A 16,101-nucleotide genomic window follows, 5' to 3' on the forward strand; every position below is an offset into this window, starting at 1 on the left:
TAAACGAAATTGTCGTTAATTCGATGTTCACAGTGCGAACGTACATACAAGATAATGGTGACTTCGGCGCGGGGTTTTTTTTCAATAGTACGGTGTCTATGGAGAGTGCATCGATGCATTGAGAGTTGCATGAGTTGCATAGCGTGGGGTTGGGGCTGGTGCCGGAAAAGCGCATAGGTAGCGGAAGCTGCGCGAGTCTCACTGAGCCGTCAGACGCGCGCGGAGACGGCCGTGCCCACACTCTACGCCGCTGCCTCTCGAACTTTTCACGCTCGGCACCCACTCTCAGTCACACGTGTGATTTTTACTTTATGTCGTTCTGTGTGTACCTCCTATATACAATATGGTGACTTGAGTGAACTTTGATTTCGTTTGCTCGTATGTGCGGGGCGTTTTTCAGCCTTTTTCCGTTGGCGATTTTTATTCTAGGTGAGTTTTCGAATTTCGAATTTTATTTAATGCCGATGTTGAAGATAACAAGTATATATTATTTGTTCAAAATTTAGTGGATATGTTGTTGGGTTCATTTGGAAATAAATTTTAAGGCTGAAAATTGTTATCAGGTTTTTTTTGGTTTGATTTTTAAATGCTTTTTATTATTACTAAATTATGTTCAAAATACATCTTATATCCAGTGGTATAGTTGGGCCTGGTCACCGCCCTGGTACTTCTTTTTGAGCCAGGTCGCCGTCCTGGCACTTTGATTGATATGAAATTTTTTTTTCGAGTACAATTAAAAATATTTTGGGTAATATGTCATAAAATTTTGTATACCAAATATTGTGAGCAGACTTTTTTTTTACCTAAAACCACCGAAAACTTCGAAATAAATTTTTTTTTGAACTATTGACCATACGCACTTGAGGATATACATATGTATAAAATAAGGGAACTCAGCTTAAATAGATTAAAAATTAAACACCGCCATGCTTCTTTTTTATTTAGCACTACACCACTGCTCATATCTATTTTAATAGCTACTGATCTAATGATCATTTTCTATTTTACAATTTTAATTTAATTTTGTTACTCAGCATAGTATTATATTATTCTAATGTTAATGTACAGCATAATAGGTAATATATTTTAAAAACCTATTTACAATTCTTATAAATGCTCATAATACATCTAATACATAATATTAATTAAAGACTCTCTAAAGTCGACGATCTAAAGCAGATTCTATTTAGGTAATCTGTGTATAGACATTTTTTTGTAATCGCCGAGACTATTTAAAAGTGTGTTAGTATGGTTATTAGTGATTCTGTCGTAGAATATACTGGTTAGTTTGTTAGTAATGTCTGTAACTAACGGAATATTATTCATGGCATGCAGTTTTTTAAGTTAGTTTATATTGGTGCGTTATAAATTATTTTTAGGGATTTATTTTGTATTATTTGGAGCTTGGGAAGGTTAGTATTCGAGGCGTTATTCTATACAGGTGAAGCTTAGGTTAATAGTGGTAATATGAGCGCGCGATATCATTTTATTTTATTTTGAGTTGATAAAGAACTATGGCGATTAAATATTGGGTATATTGAGGATATACCCCGCATCGCCTAGCATTTCGCTGCCTCAATGTGAGGTGCCGGCACATCTCTTTCTTTTATCGAACGTTACTCCTAAATATTTTATTACTGACTGCCATTTCAGAATTTATGTTATCAGCTTTGATAAATTGTGTTTATATGAAAGTATTTTTTTTTGTTTATTAAATTGGAATTATAGCTATTGTGCGTGGTAGACATCATCATTTGATGGTCGTACCTCCTGCTCGCAAAGCTCTTTATCGAATGGCTCCTATTCCAAGAGCTATCCGACTTCTCGATAAAATCGTTGTATTTTATCGACCTTTTTGGCGCATTAGGAACTCCTGTAATGTCCAAACTTAAACTGAAATAAATAATTTGATTATTTATTTATTTATTTAATTGTTGAGAATGAAAATGAAATGATATATTAGAGAATGAAAATTTCAAATATTATATTACAAAGCACAGTGAGCCACAGTCACAGTAAAAAAGACGTGGTTTGTGAATTCCAGCTGGAATTGAAAATTTTATTCAATTCTCTCGATTATCTCGGCAATTTCTCGATGACGATTATTATTTCTGACGCTGCTGGCATAATCCAAATCAATCGTCTTTTGTAAGAGTTTGCCAATGTATCTAACTTAATCGTTGTGACGGTTCCATTTAAATCAGCATCCCCTCCCTTTCTCGCAAATTCGACTAGACTGAATTTGTTGATTGTCGCAAGCATTAATTTTGCGTGCGGTTTTTCATTAATAACTGTATTCATACATTTTATTCATATACATACATATGTATGTAGATATATAATAGAAAAGCCTAGCAGGTAAGCCCCAATAGGCTTTCCTGGCCAATTACAAACAATTATACAGTATCATAGTATAATATCAGCCAATCCGAGATGCTTCTTAACTCGAATTTGCTAGAGATAAATTAATAATAATAAGTATAATGTGTATATGGAGTTAGCCATATGTAGTGTCGATTTAGGGCGATCTTTCATGGTTTTATGGCATATAAGTACAGTTACAAATATAGCGGTTATTTATTTATTTAAGGTTTTCAGCATATTTATATGTTTTAATACGCATTATATGTAACATTGAAAGCGTTCACAGTTGAAACTTTACAAAAATTAATATTGAATTATTTTTTTGTATACTGATATTTTGATAAAAAAGTATGTATGTCGGTTTTTATGGTTTTTTTTAAATGATATACATAAATATATACATTCTTATGTATGTATGTATGTATGTATTGAATAGTACAGTAATTTAATTTCACAAATTCTATTACTATAGATATATACTATTACATAGATATATACTATTACTATATATATATATATGTACATACGTAGCTTCTTCTATTTTATTTCCAAGTGTAGTTTTAAATTTAGTTAAAAAGTATGATTAAATTTTAGATTTTTATTTTAATGCATTATTTTTAATAATTTACCTTCGCACAATAAAATTACTTGTTTGTATATGTATCGATTGTGATTAAAGCTAAATAACAATATTTAAAAATCTATCGCCGATAGCACCCAATCTTAAAGTGTAGTACATATGTATGTACCTTCATACGCATTCATTTGTACATAATATGCAGGTTGAATTCTAAACCAAAGTTATCTTTCAAATTTACGACATGTTTATGTATGGATTTATTAATTTCCCCCAAATTATGCGTAATAAATAAAACGGTCAACAATTTCGACGACATGGATTTAACATGCATATGTCCATACATACATACATACATACATATAATAAAATAATCAAATCAATAATGCATGAGATAAATTAAATTAGCGTACTGCGAGTGTGTACATAATCGGAAATAGACGCTTTTAGACTATTACGTGCGTAGCACATAATATTTAAATATTTATCTCGGTCTGGACGCCTCGGGTTCCATTTTATGGCGTATTCCTTCTTCTGGTTAAATTATGGTGCTTTTATGGGGAGCCGGGCGCGCGCCTGTCGCCGCTTGAGAGCCACTGGCCGCGCCATTATTGTCTTTTTATTCAAATTTGAGCCGCGGACATTTAAATTATTTTTTTTATCGACTGGTCCGCTTTTTATAATTATTTCGGCGTGTGTTTATCTTGTACTTATTGAAGCATTATTTTGTGAAAATATTTTTATCGATTCGTTCGTTTGCGATAGCTGAAATTGGACGACTTTCGTTGTCGACATGAATGTGGTAAATCGTCGAAGAAAATGTCGATGGTGTTATTTTCTTTTCTTTTCTTTTTTTTTGTTTTAAATTTTCTCATATGTTAGTGTGTGTGTGTATGAATGTATTTATAATTCAAACAATTGCATTTCGCTCGTTAAAATTCCCTTATTTGTACATAATTTTAATTGCATTTGAATGATTTCTTTTATAACACGGCGTACAAAGTTGATTTTCACATTTTTAAAAATATATGTATGTATATATGTACATACATATACATATGTAGGTAAATATGTAAATCTACATTCTGTAGAAAGCTCTCATTTAAGCTGTAAGAAAAAAAAATAACAGTATAATGAATTTTGTGAATGGCAAAAATGTTCAACACTGTACTTATATTTTCCGAAATATTTTGGTAGTCCAATAGGTTGAAGTATGAGTGTTTTTTAATTTGATTTTATAATTTTGGAAATGTAAAATAAGTATAAAATGGAATACAGACTGTTCATTTATGGACGATTCATATTCATCAAATATCGTTCACCTAAAAGACTATTATGATGGAATCGTATTTTACTTAAAACAGTTATTTTTTTAAAACAGTTTTAAGAACAGTATTTAAAAAAATAAATGCCAACCTAAAATTTAGCTCCCAAATATTTAGATATAGTTATTTAGTTCCTTTAAAAAAAATCACGAATATATCATAATGAGTTGAGACATGATTTTTAATTTTTTTAATATTTATTTTACACCCGTAAATGAACAAAAATAGATTATGAGATATTTATATTTTTTTTAAAGACAAAAAAAATGGCAAAGTCAAATTTTGTATGTATTTATATAAATATATAAAATTTATATAAATATATAAAATATATTTATATAAATATATTATATATATATAAAATGTATTTATATAAATATATAAAATTTATATAAATATATAAAATGTATTTATATAAATATATAAAATTTATATATTTATATAAATATATAAAATGTATTTATATAAATATATAAAATTGGAAATGTGTTTCTATTAAACTATTGTAAAATAATTCGTTTTTTTGGGCTTTAGTAATTTGGGTAATTTCGATAATGATTTCGATTTTGAGTAATTGGTTGACACTGGGTAATTTCGATAGTTTAAAATAAAAATATCGTCAAAATACATAAAACGTCGAATATTTCGATAAGAAAATATAATTAAATTTCTTAATACCGAGTTGACACGATGCGATGAGCTTGGACAAGTAACTTGTATTTCCAAAACGTTCTAAAATGGTTGTATCCCCTATTGTTACGCTGCGAGTAACGTACAAGTTACTCGCCCAAGGTATACGTGTCGTATCTTCCCGATATACATATGTACATATGTAAATTCGCGAGTCCAAAGCTATATTGATTAATTCAGGATGTTATTTTAATTTATTGTTTGACATTGAAAATCTAAGCACTTTACAATTCATTAAGATTACACGTGCGTGTAAACTTGGTATTATTATATTTATAAATACCAATTGACTGATTAACGGATGTATATTTGTTTTTTTTTACACAATAATGACAATGACATGTCGCTTGTTGGTATTTTTTTCCGTGTCAAAACATTACTGAAAATATATCGAATGTCACGTGTGATAAATCGAAACTATTTAAAATAAAAAGCATAAAAAATCTCTCGGTGAATGCGTATAGCATAAGGATAAAAATATTTAATTTTGACGTTGTTGGAATTTATTCATTAAATTATCAATGTATGTAAATATATGGTGTAAATGAAATCACGTTGAATTTTATCCTATTACTGATTATGTTTAGATGATTTTATCGCAGTTTAGAGTTTGTCGAACACTTGTTTGAGTCCATAAATCAATACACGTCTCTTCGGAAAAACACTGGATTTTGTTATCAAAACTCAAAATCAAAATTTGAACTTCAATTGTACTGTCAATCAACGATCGAATAGTGGTCTTTTGTTTGTACAACTCTTCGGCTATAAATCACATTCAGTTTATGTCATGCGAAATAAAATATATGATAATATTGAATTTAGGATCAATTTATCAAAAATTTTCCATCCCATTGAACAGATACATATGCCTCGTGTTTGACACGATTATTTAACAGGTATATAATACCTGCTGTTGTTATTGCTATAGTACATATATAGGTGAGCGACATTCCCACTATAAAAAAACGACGTTATTGTTATTGTAACACTTAACTACTGTCTGCTGGAGTGAATTTTTCGAATTTAATTAAAGGTGGGCATTCATGTAGAGATTTGTCTGCAGAGACAAGCATTTCTGACTGACATTTGTGCATAGTCAGAAATTCTATAAAATATATATCAACAATTACACTATTTTACCAAAATTTTCTAATTAATATATTACATACATGCATACCATGTAAGAATCAGTTTAGGATTATGAGGCAATTCTCAAAGAGAGGAGGCATAGTAAGGGGGGGGGGGGGGTTAAATGTCTCTATATCTCATTTTGGTTTCGTGTTTTAGTGTTGCAAACTTTCGTGACGCACTCTGCCACATAAAACATCACTATATCATTCGTAAAGAAGTTTTATTGCAAAGAGCGAACTCTGTCGTTACTTATTGTATATGAAAATTTGTAAAAATCAGTGGTCAGAGTATAATGCTTTCAACTAAGTGGTTATAGGTTCATTCCCTAGCCCGGTGTTGCTGGCCAGACCTTGAATATCTGACTCCAGGTCGATCATTTCCTATCAGAGTTTGTCAGTTTAACTGATTTCACTAGCAACCTTTCAAAATTCAAGTTTAAAGCATCTCCAATTTGCTGATATACATATATTTAATTATGCTACGTACTCTGTACAATGTGTGCGTTTCTCGAAATATTAGTATTATACAATTTTGTACAAAGATGTCTGTATAAATTTAATAATTTATCGATGCTTGTAATTGGCCAAGATTTGGGGCTTACCTGTTAGGCCTTCCTGGTATACCTATATTCAAAATAAAGGTATAAAAAAGTATTAAGACTATGTTTGGTCCATTCGTTAAAAAAGTCTTTGAAAGTCGACAACTATTACAACTAGGATCACCCAACCGATTATACTGTGCTTTTGCGTTTAGCGTAAAAGTTGGAAAATTTCTACGATTTATCTGCCGACAAATCTTTACGTGAATGCCCAACTTCACTTTTTTGATGTACATTTTATTTTAATTTTACGCGTGTGATTAATTTCATCTATAAATTATCGATTAAAGGACAAGACATATTATTAATTTGGTACAACTTGATTTCGATTCCGATACGGTCCTACGGTTATATTCTTCTCTTGTGTGTGTGTGTTTTTTTTTATTGTTTTCTTTATACGTACACGACAGTAATATTTCACACATTTTTTTTATCTATTATGTTATTTTTTGAAAGTATTTGATACCGGTTGTGTGTCTCATCATTAAAGAACACAATAAAATAAATACATAGGAACTCTCCGTAAGAATCACGGCAGCCGGTCGTTAATCAAAACTTGACAATCGTTCAAAGGTTAATAGAAAAACACGGATTAGTGCGCCTTTTTGAGTCTTTCCACGATGAGATGTTGATAATCGTCATCCATTGCCTGTGTAATAATTAAATTATTAACGCTAAATATAAACGAGCATCGTTGAGTTGATCTGACGTTTGAGATGTGTGTGTTTATTTAATTTAATACGAGTTTGTTCGAAAGTATTGGATGATTGCATAAGTTCGTGCCTGATTTATATACGTGGTTTTTAACGGTAAACGGGCACGAACTTATGAAACCAACTCATATTGTAATGTATGTAATTAGTAACAGCTTGTACGTATGTAATTCTAAATCAGACACTGCATCTATTCGGTAATATCTTGAATTCTATCAATTTTTTTATCGTATACAATATTTTTATATATTTTTTGCAGTCTTTCAATATGGAAGTGTAATTTAATTTTCCATTATTTTCCTTTTTCCTAAATGAATAATATTTGATTTGGCGCATTGGGGTTTGCCTGTTAGGCCTTATTTTTATAGATCTATGTAAAAATAAAATAAAATGAAATATGTACATATATATACATGTTGCATTGTAAATAGCTTTAGATCGAAATTGGATCCATTCTTACTAAAGCAATACTTTTCGTATTTTTCAGTCGAATATTTGAATGTAGTTAAAATATTATAAAATAAGCATTTGAAATTTTAAAATATCTGATTTAATAAATTGTGAGATGATTGAAGCTGAGTGCACATGGCAAATAGTATAGTAATAGTAATGGTAATTGTTTATGTTCATGAATTACATTGTTAATCTAGGGAGAGTCGAGTGAAATGCATTTGTGCATTTTATGTTCGGATTCAACGAGTCTTTGTGTAAAAAATTTCTTTTCTAAAACAATGACGTGACCTTCAACTGTAATTTGTCTGATTGTTTTCGTCTCCATCTTCAATCTATGTTAATTAACTTTCGATTCCGCTTTAAGTCGTATCACATCAAATTTTTTAACATTTCCTTTGATTGAAAGAGTAAGTACATACATATCCAGTTCTATTTATAATATGACCAACAGAATGTGTTTGCTAACTGTATATGAAATGAGGTATAATAAATTCTCAATGAATCCGGCACTATAAAAGTATAGTGGGCCATTCGAATTTTAGTTGCTTTTTATCTGAAAAGTGCAGCACGTATGTGTTACAGCCGTAAATGCACTCGACGAGTGCATATATGGCATAATTGTAATGTGTCAGATGTGGAATCGCGTGTGGCCGACATTCTCACTCTTGTTTCTTGTCAATCTGTCATTAAGTACTGTATATTATAAGTATTTGCTAAGAAATGTTTGCATTGGCCAACTTGCGCAGATATGTAATTGCATCGGACCCGTCTCTATTTATGTTGTGGCTGTACATAAAATGAGGTAGAAAAATTCTATATTTAATTGAAAAATATAAATGATCGGTAATACATTTCGATACGGTATTTGAAAGCGTTCTGATGAGCGGCGAGTTAAGTTAGTTTTTATTGGAATCATTATAGGCGTGTTAAAGAGGTTTTTTTTTTAATATCAAATAAGTCGGTTCGTACTTTATGTGAAGAATGCTTTTTTGAAATTGGGCGGAATTTATATCATTGAATATTTTTTGCTTTGAAAATCAAATGGACGTTGAAATAAGTGATTTAAAATCTGTCGGTATTATTTTTTTATGTATATTGAGTATTTCTTTTCCGCTAATGCAAATTATTATAGGCTTTCATTAGTAATTGAGCTATTATTTTATATTTTTGTGAATGGAATTTTTTTTATTTTAATGGCGAAAATCGATCGAAAAGACGCTCGGTTTTATTTTGAAGATATACTAGATTTATAAATTTTTTAACTTGTTGACCAGTGTTGTGCTCGTTGATATTTCAACAGGTAGTTTTGGAAAGGAATAGATAAATTAATTAAATTCGTAACTACCGGTCAAAATTTCATTCTATGTAGATTCTAGAATGAATCAGTTGCCAACCCCTGATCGATAGAATATACATACAATACATATGTATATGTGTTTATATTAAAAGTATTTCTTCATGCTCTACATATATAGGAAAGAATATAAGTATTACCTACATATATGTCTATACTACTCCTTTCCTTTTGGGCATGATTGGGTATAATTCCTTTGAACTTCTCATTAGTTCGTTTTTTTCTCCAGCTTCTACGTGGTACTACTTCATGCCCGTAGTTTCTGGCATAGTTGAAACTTTATGTCTCTAATAATTATGTGCAAGTTAGACATCTTCATTTGAGCCGCTATAATTGAAAGTAGCATAAGTCTACTTTTCATAATTTCGAGAATAATCTTGTAAAACATTAAATATTTCGCTTTGTTCACATTAAATATATAATGTTTTGCGTTTAACAATATTTAAAAATACAAGTGGCCTGTAATACTTTTATTTTGCTTTTCCGAGATTATGGACATATCGAATTAAAATCCAGCAGCATAGATAGCTTGGTCGTTAAGCTTCTGCCTAGCACCGAGAGGCGCGGGGTTCGATCTCATGAGCTGACCTCGATTGAAAAGAATTTTTCTGAGTATATCTGTAGTGCTGCTGGTCAGACTTGGATATTTGTGACTCCAGGTCGATCGTTTTCTATCAGAGTTTGCCAATTTTTCTGATTTCATTGTTGAAACGGTTCCCGATTTAAATTGGCTAAAAACCTTTCTACCTACTATGTCACCACTATTTGAGTATGATTAATGTACAATAAAATTTATGTACAATTAATATATGTCCCTTTAATTACGAGTTTTCAGTGTCTCTTAATTCATCGAGTGTAATAAAAATGCTGCATTGTTTGTAATTGGCCAGGAAGGCGCATTGGGGTTTACCTGTAAGCCCTTCTTGGTATATATGTAAAAAAATAGTCAAACAGAAATAGTGGTTTTGGAACTGAAAATTGGACTTCCGCCAATTAAAAATATATTGGCTCATTTGAAAGTCCTTCCCCCACAGTGCTTTATTGGATGGCTCCTATTATAAGAACTATTCCCTCCTCTAAGTGAAATCGTTGCTGTCGTGTTTGGATGTGATATTTTCCACCTCAGTTAACGTAGATTATCAGAGATTATTTTAACATTGATATGATATTTTAACCTATCTGTCTGGTAGCTTGCGCTCATTATTATTTTCATAATTGGATGTGCTATGAGCGGAATTTTGATCTTCTCTCTTCCGTTTGGGCCTCGCAGAAATGTTTAGTATTCACGTATCATACGTATGTATTCTGTTATCATACGTATGTATTCTGGTTCTTCTACATATGTACGTACATATATGTATGTATATTTTGCTGACTGTTGATGCAAGACATTCCCAATTTTCTCTTTATATTTAACTAGTGTTTTTACCTGGCTTCGCTCGGTAATTGTAATGTAAACCGCTTAAACATGGCCAATCTAATACGTAGTAAGCACTTTATTAAATTTATTTGAATAGTTTTATTTTACTTAAATTTATTAAACGACACGAATTTTACGAACCAAACAAACAAACATATGTACATACAAAGTCTTTTTCGAAATTATATATTAGATTATTTTTGTTTGTTTTGTGACTACTTCTATTATTATTTGAACTTTTGCTGATATTTTTATATTTTCGACCATAGTGGCGCATTACGAATTCTTGTAACGCCACAATGGTTCAAACTTTAAATAAATATGAAGCCGATGCGAAAATCGCGAATTTCGGATTTCCATCGATGGACCTAATGGAAAACTTAAATAAAAAAGATCGTCGATTTTAAGCAATGTCCTGTGGCTCCATCCAACCAATTGGAATATTTATACGAAAAGTTACCGGTATTGAATTGTTTAACATTTAATTGTATACAAGAACGCCGTCAACTATGAAAATTATACATGCTATAATGAAAATCAAGAATCATTGTAAATTTTAGCTGAATATACCTATAATACACCTGCTTGAACTCGCTTGGAAACCACCTCGATAAAACACATTACAACGAACACTATAAAACATTAAAGGGCATAATCAAGCATATCGAATGTGAACGTGCGAACTTCACCCCCACAATTCAAGCCGAGAATTAAAATCGAATAAACATATCCACTTCGTAGGCAAGTCTACCGTCGTATAATATTTATGTATATGCACATTTAAACCGAGCGTTTAATTGAGTCATCTTTGAACCGCTGCATTGCAGAGGTTCTTAATCTCGGTGCTTATATTATATTATACCTATTTTTCAATGCTAAGAGTAGCCGGTGTGATTATCATTTTTACGCGATTTTCCGTGTATAGCAAAACAATATATGTATGTATAACCCACATATTCGAAATAGAAAGCGCACTCTCGCCACGATAATAACAATAAACAATAACAATACAACGCTGGAGAGATTATATCATGGATAAATTCCCCCGTGTAGTGTTCATTGTGTCGGTGGATTTTACATTGAAAACGTGTTCTCGATTTTGTTATGGACTTTTGATTTTTTTCCGTTCGGTTTTAATTCGTACGTTAATCGATCGATGTAGTGTATGTGGATGGGTTTTTTTACGTGCGATTTTTACGAGTAATCATCCCTAATTGATGGCATATCTGAAGAATTCAATACATAATAGCTCTCCAAAGTAACGAATAATGCACACTTGCACCTTGTAGTTCGATCGATTTTTTTTTATCTTTTTGGATTGAATTATAAAAAAATCGGTTCTCATGGAGCGTGTGTTCGGTTGCCGTTAAGCTCTTTGCATTAGTTTAATTTTTTTTATTATTATTATAGCATTAGGGAGCGAATCTGATAATCTGTATGAGTGGATAATTCGGTTTGCGGTTTGTTTGTGGATTAAAGATAGTTGAAATGTTAAGATGAGTTTTATTTGATTTCTTGTTGTTGTGCTCTGTTTACCTGGCTCAAGAAAAAATAGCCCACGGTCGCAATAGCCCCAATTGAAACAACATACATAACTAATTAACACATATATTAATATATCTCATGTATAAGTGACAGATAAAAGTGGAATTAATGATTTTTACATATATATTTTTGAACAATAGTTTCAAAACTCAAAATTCTATATCTATTGCCATTCTTTGAAAGAATTGTTTCATTGGAGCTATTTTCTGTGAGAGTTGTTTCGTTGGGGATATTATCTGTAAGAATTGTTTCGTTGGGGCCATTCTGGAAGAGATTCGTTTCGTTGAGGCTATTTTATGTAAGAGTTGTTTCGTTGGGGACATTTTCTGTGAGGGTTGTTTCGCTGATGCCATTCTCTGACAGATTTGTTTTGTTAGGGGTATTTTATATCAAGCTAGTTTGTCACAATACTGATTAAAGTAAATTTTCCGTAAGCTAAAATATCATGGTTTTATTTTATGTATAATCAGTTGAGAAATTCGCTATTAATTAAAAAATGGCAATTGATTTGTTATATGTATGTATGTTATAAAGCATCATTAAATAAAGTTTTGTCTTTATCAAATCAAACAAATTCATACAAAAGATTAAAATAAAAGTAATTTATAGTACTTTATAGGGGTTATGAATCAGATAAATAAATTTAAGAACACGTGTATGTACATATGTATGTATGTATATAGATAGCAGCAAGCGAACTGGAAATGTGATCTATTCAGAATAAAATATTTAATTATACGAAAAAAAAATTGTAATGCGTGTAGTGAGTGTACCTACTCTTTATTCATTCGATGATTCGGAAATAAATATGCATAATGTAATTTGCAACTCGTTTCATTTGTGAGAATTTACGACCGGATCGGAGTACGTGCTCTAATGCAATGATAATTTATGGCGAACGGTGAATTCCGAGTTGAAATATTTTATTGATTGTAACTACTTGTACAAATCAAAAGCAGTTGGTCGGAATATTTTAATATTTATCGCTTTCGCAAATCGAACTGTCGATGTTGGCGTGAGTCATACTTTGAATTTATTTGCTTAAATTAAAATATTGCGTGTCGATTTTTTTTTAAATTTTAATAATTAATTGACAAGGACCTACTACTGTTAGGCTGTGAAATAAATCGGCTAACGCGATGAAAAAATCAAGAATAACTAGTTTTATTTTCGTTATAAGATATAAATATGTCATCTACGTATGATAGCGCCGTTTTTCTTAAGCATTTTTTACTGTTCTTAAATTATATATGATTTAGTGTACGTTTAAATTTACCTTAAGGGGATAACAAGGATGATTTTGAATAATTTAAAGTATCGTCTTTTCCCATCTATGCATATTCATTTTCATTATGAGATTTTGATATAAAGATCGTTCATCTTAAAATAAAAATAGTCAATTATAATATAAAAACTTTTATATTAGAGCAACAAATGATACTATCATATTAGTGTTCAATATTTTTTTTATATATTTTTTAATATTGACTAGTTCTTGTTATATATGAAGATGCAAATTGATCGACAATTGTAAAAAAAAAATTAAAAAGCTTTTAGATAAATTGACATTTGTATTTGAACAAACAAAATAGCCTCCTGTTTTAACATATTTTTCATAATTAAATAATAATAAAAAAAAACGATATCTAATATTTGATTTAATGCAAATCAGTAACGATTTATATATGTATTATAACGTCATTGATTATCGTTTGCCATATTCGATTTGAAGCACGAAAGTATGTATGACGTGGGTAATGTGTTGTTACAAGTCTTTCTCGAGTATGTGCGACCTTTCAATTTATTCTCAATCTATTAATATAGGAAACTATTGAAAGGTGTCGTTTGAAGACCGATTTTGTCGATCGGTTACGAAAAGTAGCACTTCTAGATCAAACATATGTACATATGCAGATTAGCATCTTGTCTTCGTAAATTCAACGATTTTGTACCTGTATATGTAAATATTATAGGTAGTATCCATCGTGTGCATACCTCAGGAAAAAGTATCGATTTTTGGTACTGATGAAATGTTAAATTGGCGTTTATGCCTATACTTATTTGGCGTAATTGCTATAAAAGCGGCTGTCGCGTTTGACCGTAATAAATTATATTTTTATTCATTTTATGGCCGATAGTGTGGTAATTTTTATACTCTGCCGTACGAAGATACGTTTTGGTGCATCGAAATAAATTTTAATTATCTTTATTATGACTGGAATAAAAGTTGTTAAATATATAATCTTTAAGAGTAATGATTTCGCGTTTCATTTTTGCGAAATAAGTGAGTTTATGATCGGTTATATACATATATATGTATCGTTATATCAGGATGAGGGATTTCAATCATTTATTTATTTATTTTAAGCTTAAGTTTAGACCATTATGGCATTAGAGGAGTTCCTAATGCGCTAAAATGGTCGAAAAAAATACATAGAGATGAGAAAAATAAAAATATATACATAAATACACAGAAAAAAAAAAATACATTTATACATAATTATAAAAAAACAATAGCATTATAATAATAGCAGATAAGGTGAAAATATCAAATAATAAAATACAAAGTAGGGAATGTTTTGCACCTATAGTTAGCACCAATATATATGTACATATAATATAAGAACCAGCCGCAAATACAAACATCCTTGCGAGGCCCAAATGGAAGAGAAAAGATCAAAATTCCACTCATACGTCACATTCAATTATGAAAATAATAATGAGCGCAGGCTACCACACAAATACCTACGCTCACTGAGGTGGAAAATATTTGTCTCTATCGAAATTAACCAAAAAAATTACATACCACCGATAGTACCGGTAATAACCGGCATTAATTTAAATAAACAATTAGTGCAATCAAATTTTAGTATTCACATTAATTGATCATTTGTACATATGTAGATTAATCGTTATTTCAATCATGCACAATATTGAGACTTCTCATTGTTAATAGTAGACTACGGATACAGACCGTGCTTTTTCCGGGAATCGGGGTTCAGCGAACCTTTAACAAAGCATTTACAACAATTTAACAATGGACGGCGCGCTGTGGGTCCGGTGTCTAGTTATCAGTGAGTTATAAATTCTTACATCTATTCGGAAATAGTTTAATGTTTAAGTACGATGCTTTAGGCATTATTTATCTTTGGTTTTAAATTTATGATACACTTGGCGACTCCTTTAAATAGCAGGTCAAAAAGGTCATTGAGTGTTGACTCGCTCTTCAACTGCGATACAATGCTTTCATCTAAATTCAAAACAATTTAAGTAACATAACATTGAAATTATTATATTTTGGTACTATCGGTTGTCTATATTGTACTACTGGTAGTTTCGAAGGTCGAATTCTAACTTCATTATATGTACATATTTAATATATTATAATATTGCAAACCTATTACTAAAAGGAAATTCTGAAATAATATTGAGTGAAATCATATGCCAAGGAAAAATACAAAAAATGAAAACAATTTTTCACCAAATATTTCATATGAAAATTTCACACTGACTGAGTCAACTGACAACGTGTTATCGTTCGTTTATAATAAATAATGCGAAAAAAATTGAACAGATAAAAAAAAACACTCACACTTACGCATTGACGTAATAGAGACGTGCTATTTTTGCGTCTAATTCGAAGATTCGCGTCAATTTGTATGGAACACATATCCTATTATCGTACATGCTCGCTTATATATTACATATATTATAAAATAATGGGTATTATACGAGTCGTTTGGCACGTGGGTGGGTGAGATGATGGGTACACTTTGCCGTTCCGGTTAACGCCGGTCATAATTCGATAAGCCATAGTGCGTGTAGCAGACAATGGCGTGCGAGCGCGCGTGCCAACTCTTGAATTAATCATAGTAGTGGTGATAATAACTATTGTGCATTTACGTAATCTTATTGTTTTTAACGAGTTCGT

The 16,101-nt window shown here is 30.8% G+C and overlaps 1 protein-coding gene across 1 annotated transcript in view; it reads left to right on the plus strand.

Moving 5' to 3' along the window:
• Nucleotides 1–203: 203 nt before the first annotated feature.
• Nucleotides 204–16,101, plus strand: part of sha (shavenoid) — a 94,063-nt gene continuing 78,165 nt past the window's right edge. Inside the window, exon 1 of the mRNA XM_077442503.1 lies at nt 204–429. The gene's annotated coding sequence lies outside the window, so the exon portion shown is untranslated. The remainder of the gene's footprint in view (nt 430–16,101) is intronic.

Source organism: Arctopsyche grandis, chromosome 12 (genome assembly GCF_051622035.1).
Source record: "Arctopsyche grandis isolate Sample6627 chromosome 12, ASM5162203v2, whole genome shotgun sequence".
In the NCBI taxonomy this organism is placed as follows: domain Eukaryota; kingdom Metazoa; phylum Arthropoda; class Insecta; order Trichoptera; family Hydropsychidae; genus Arctopsyche; species Arctopsyche grandis.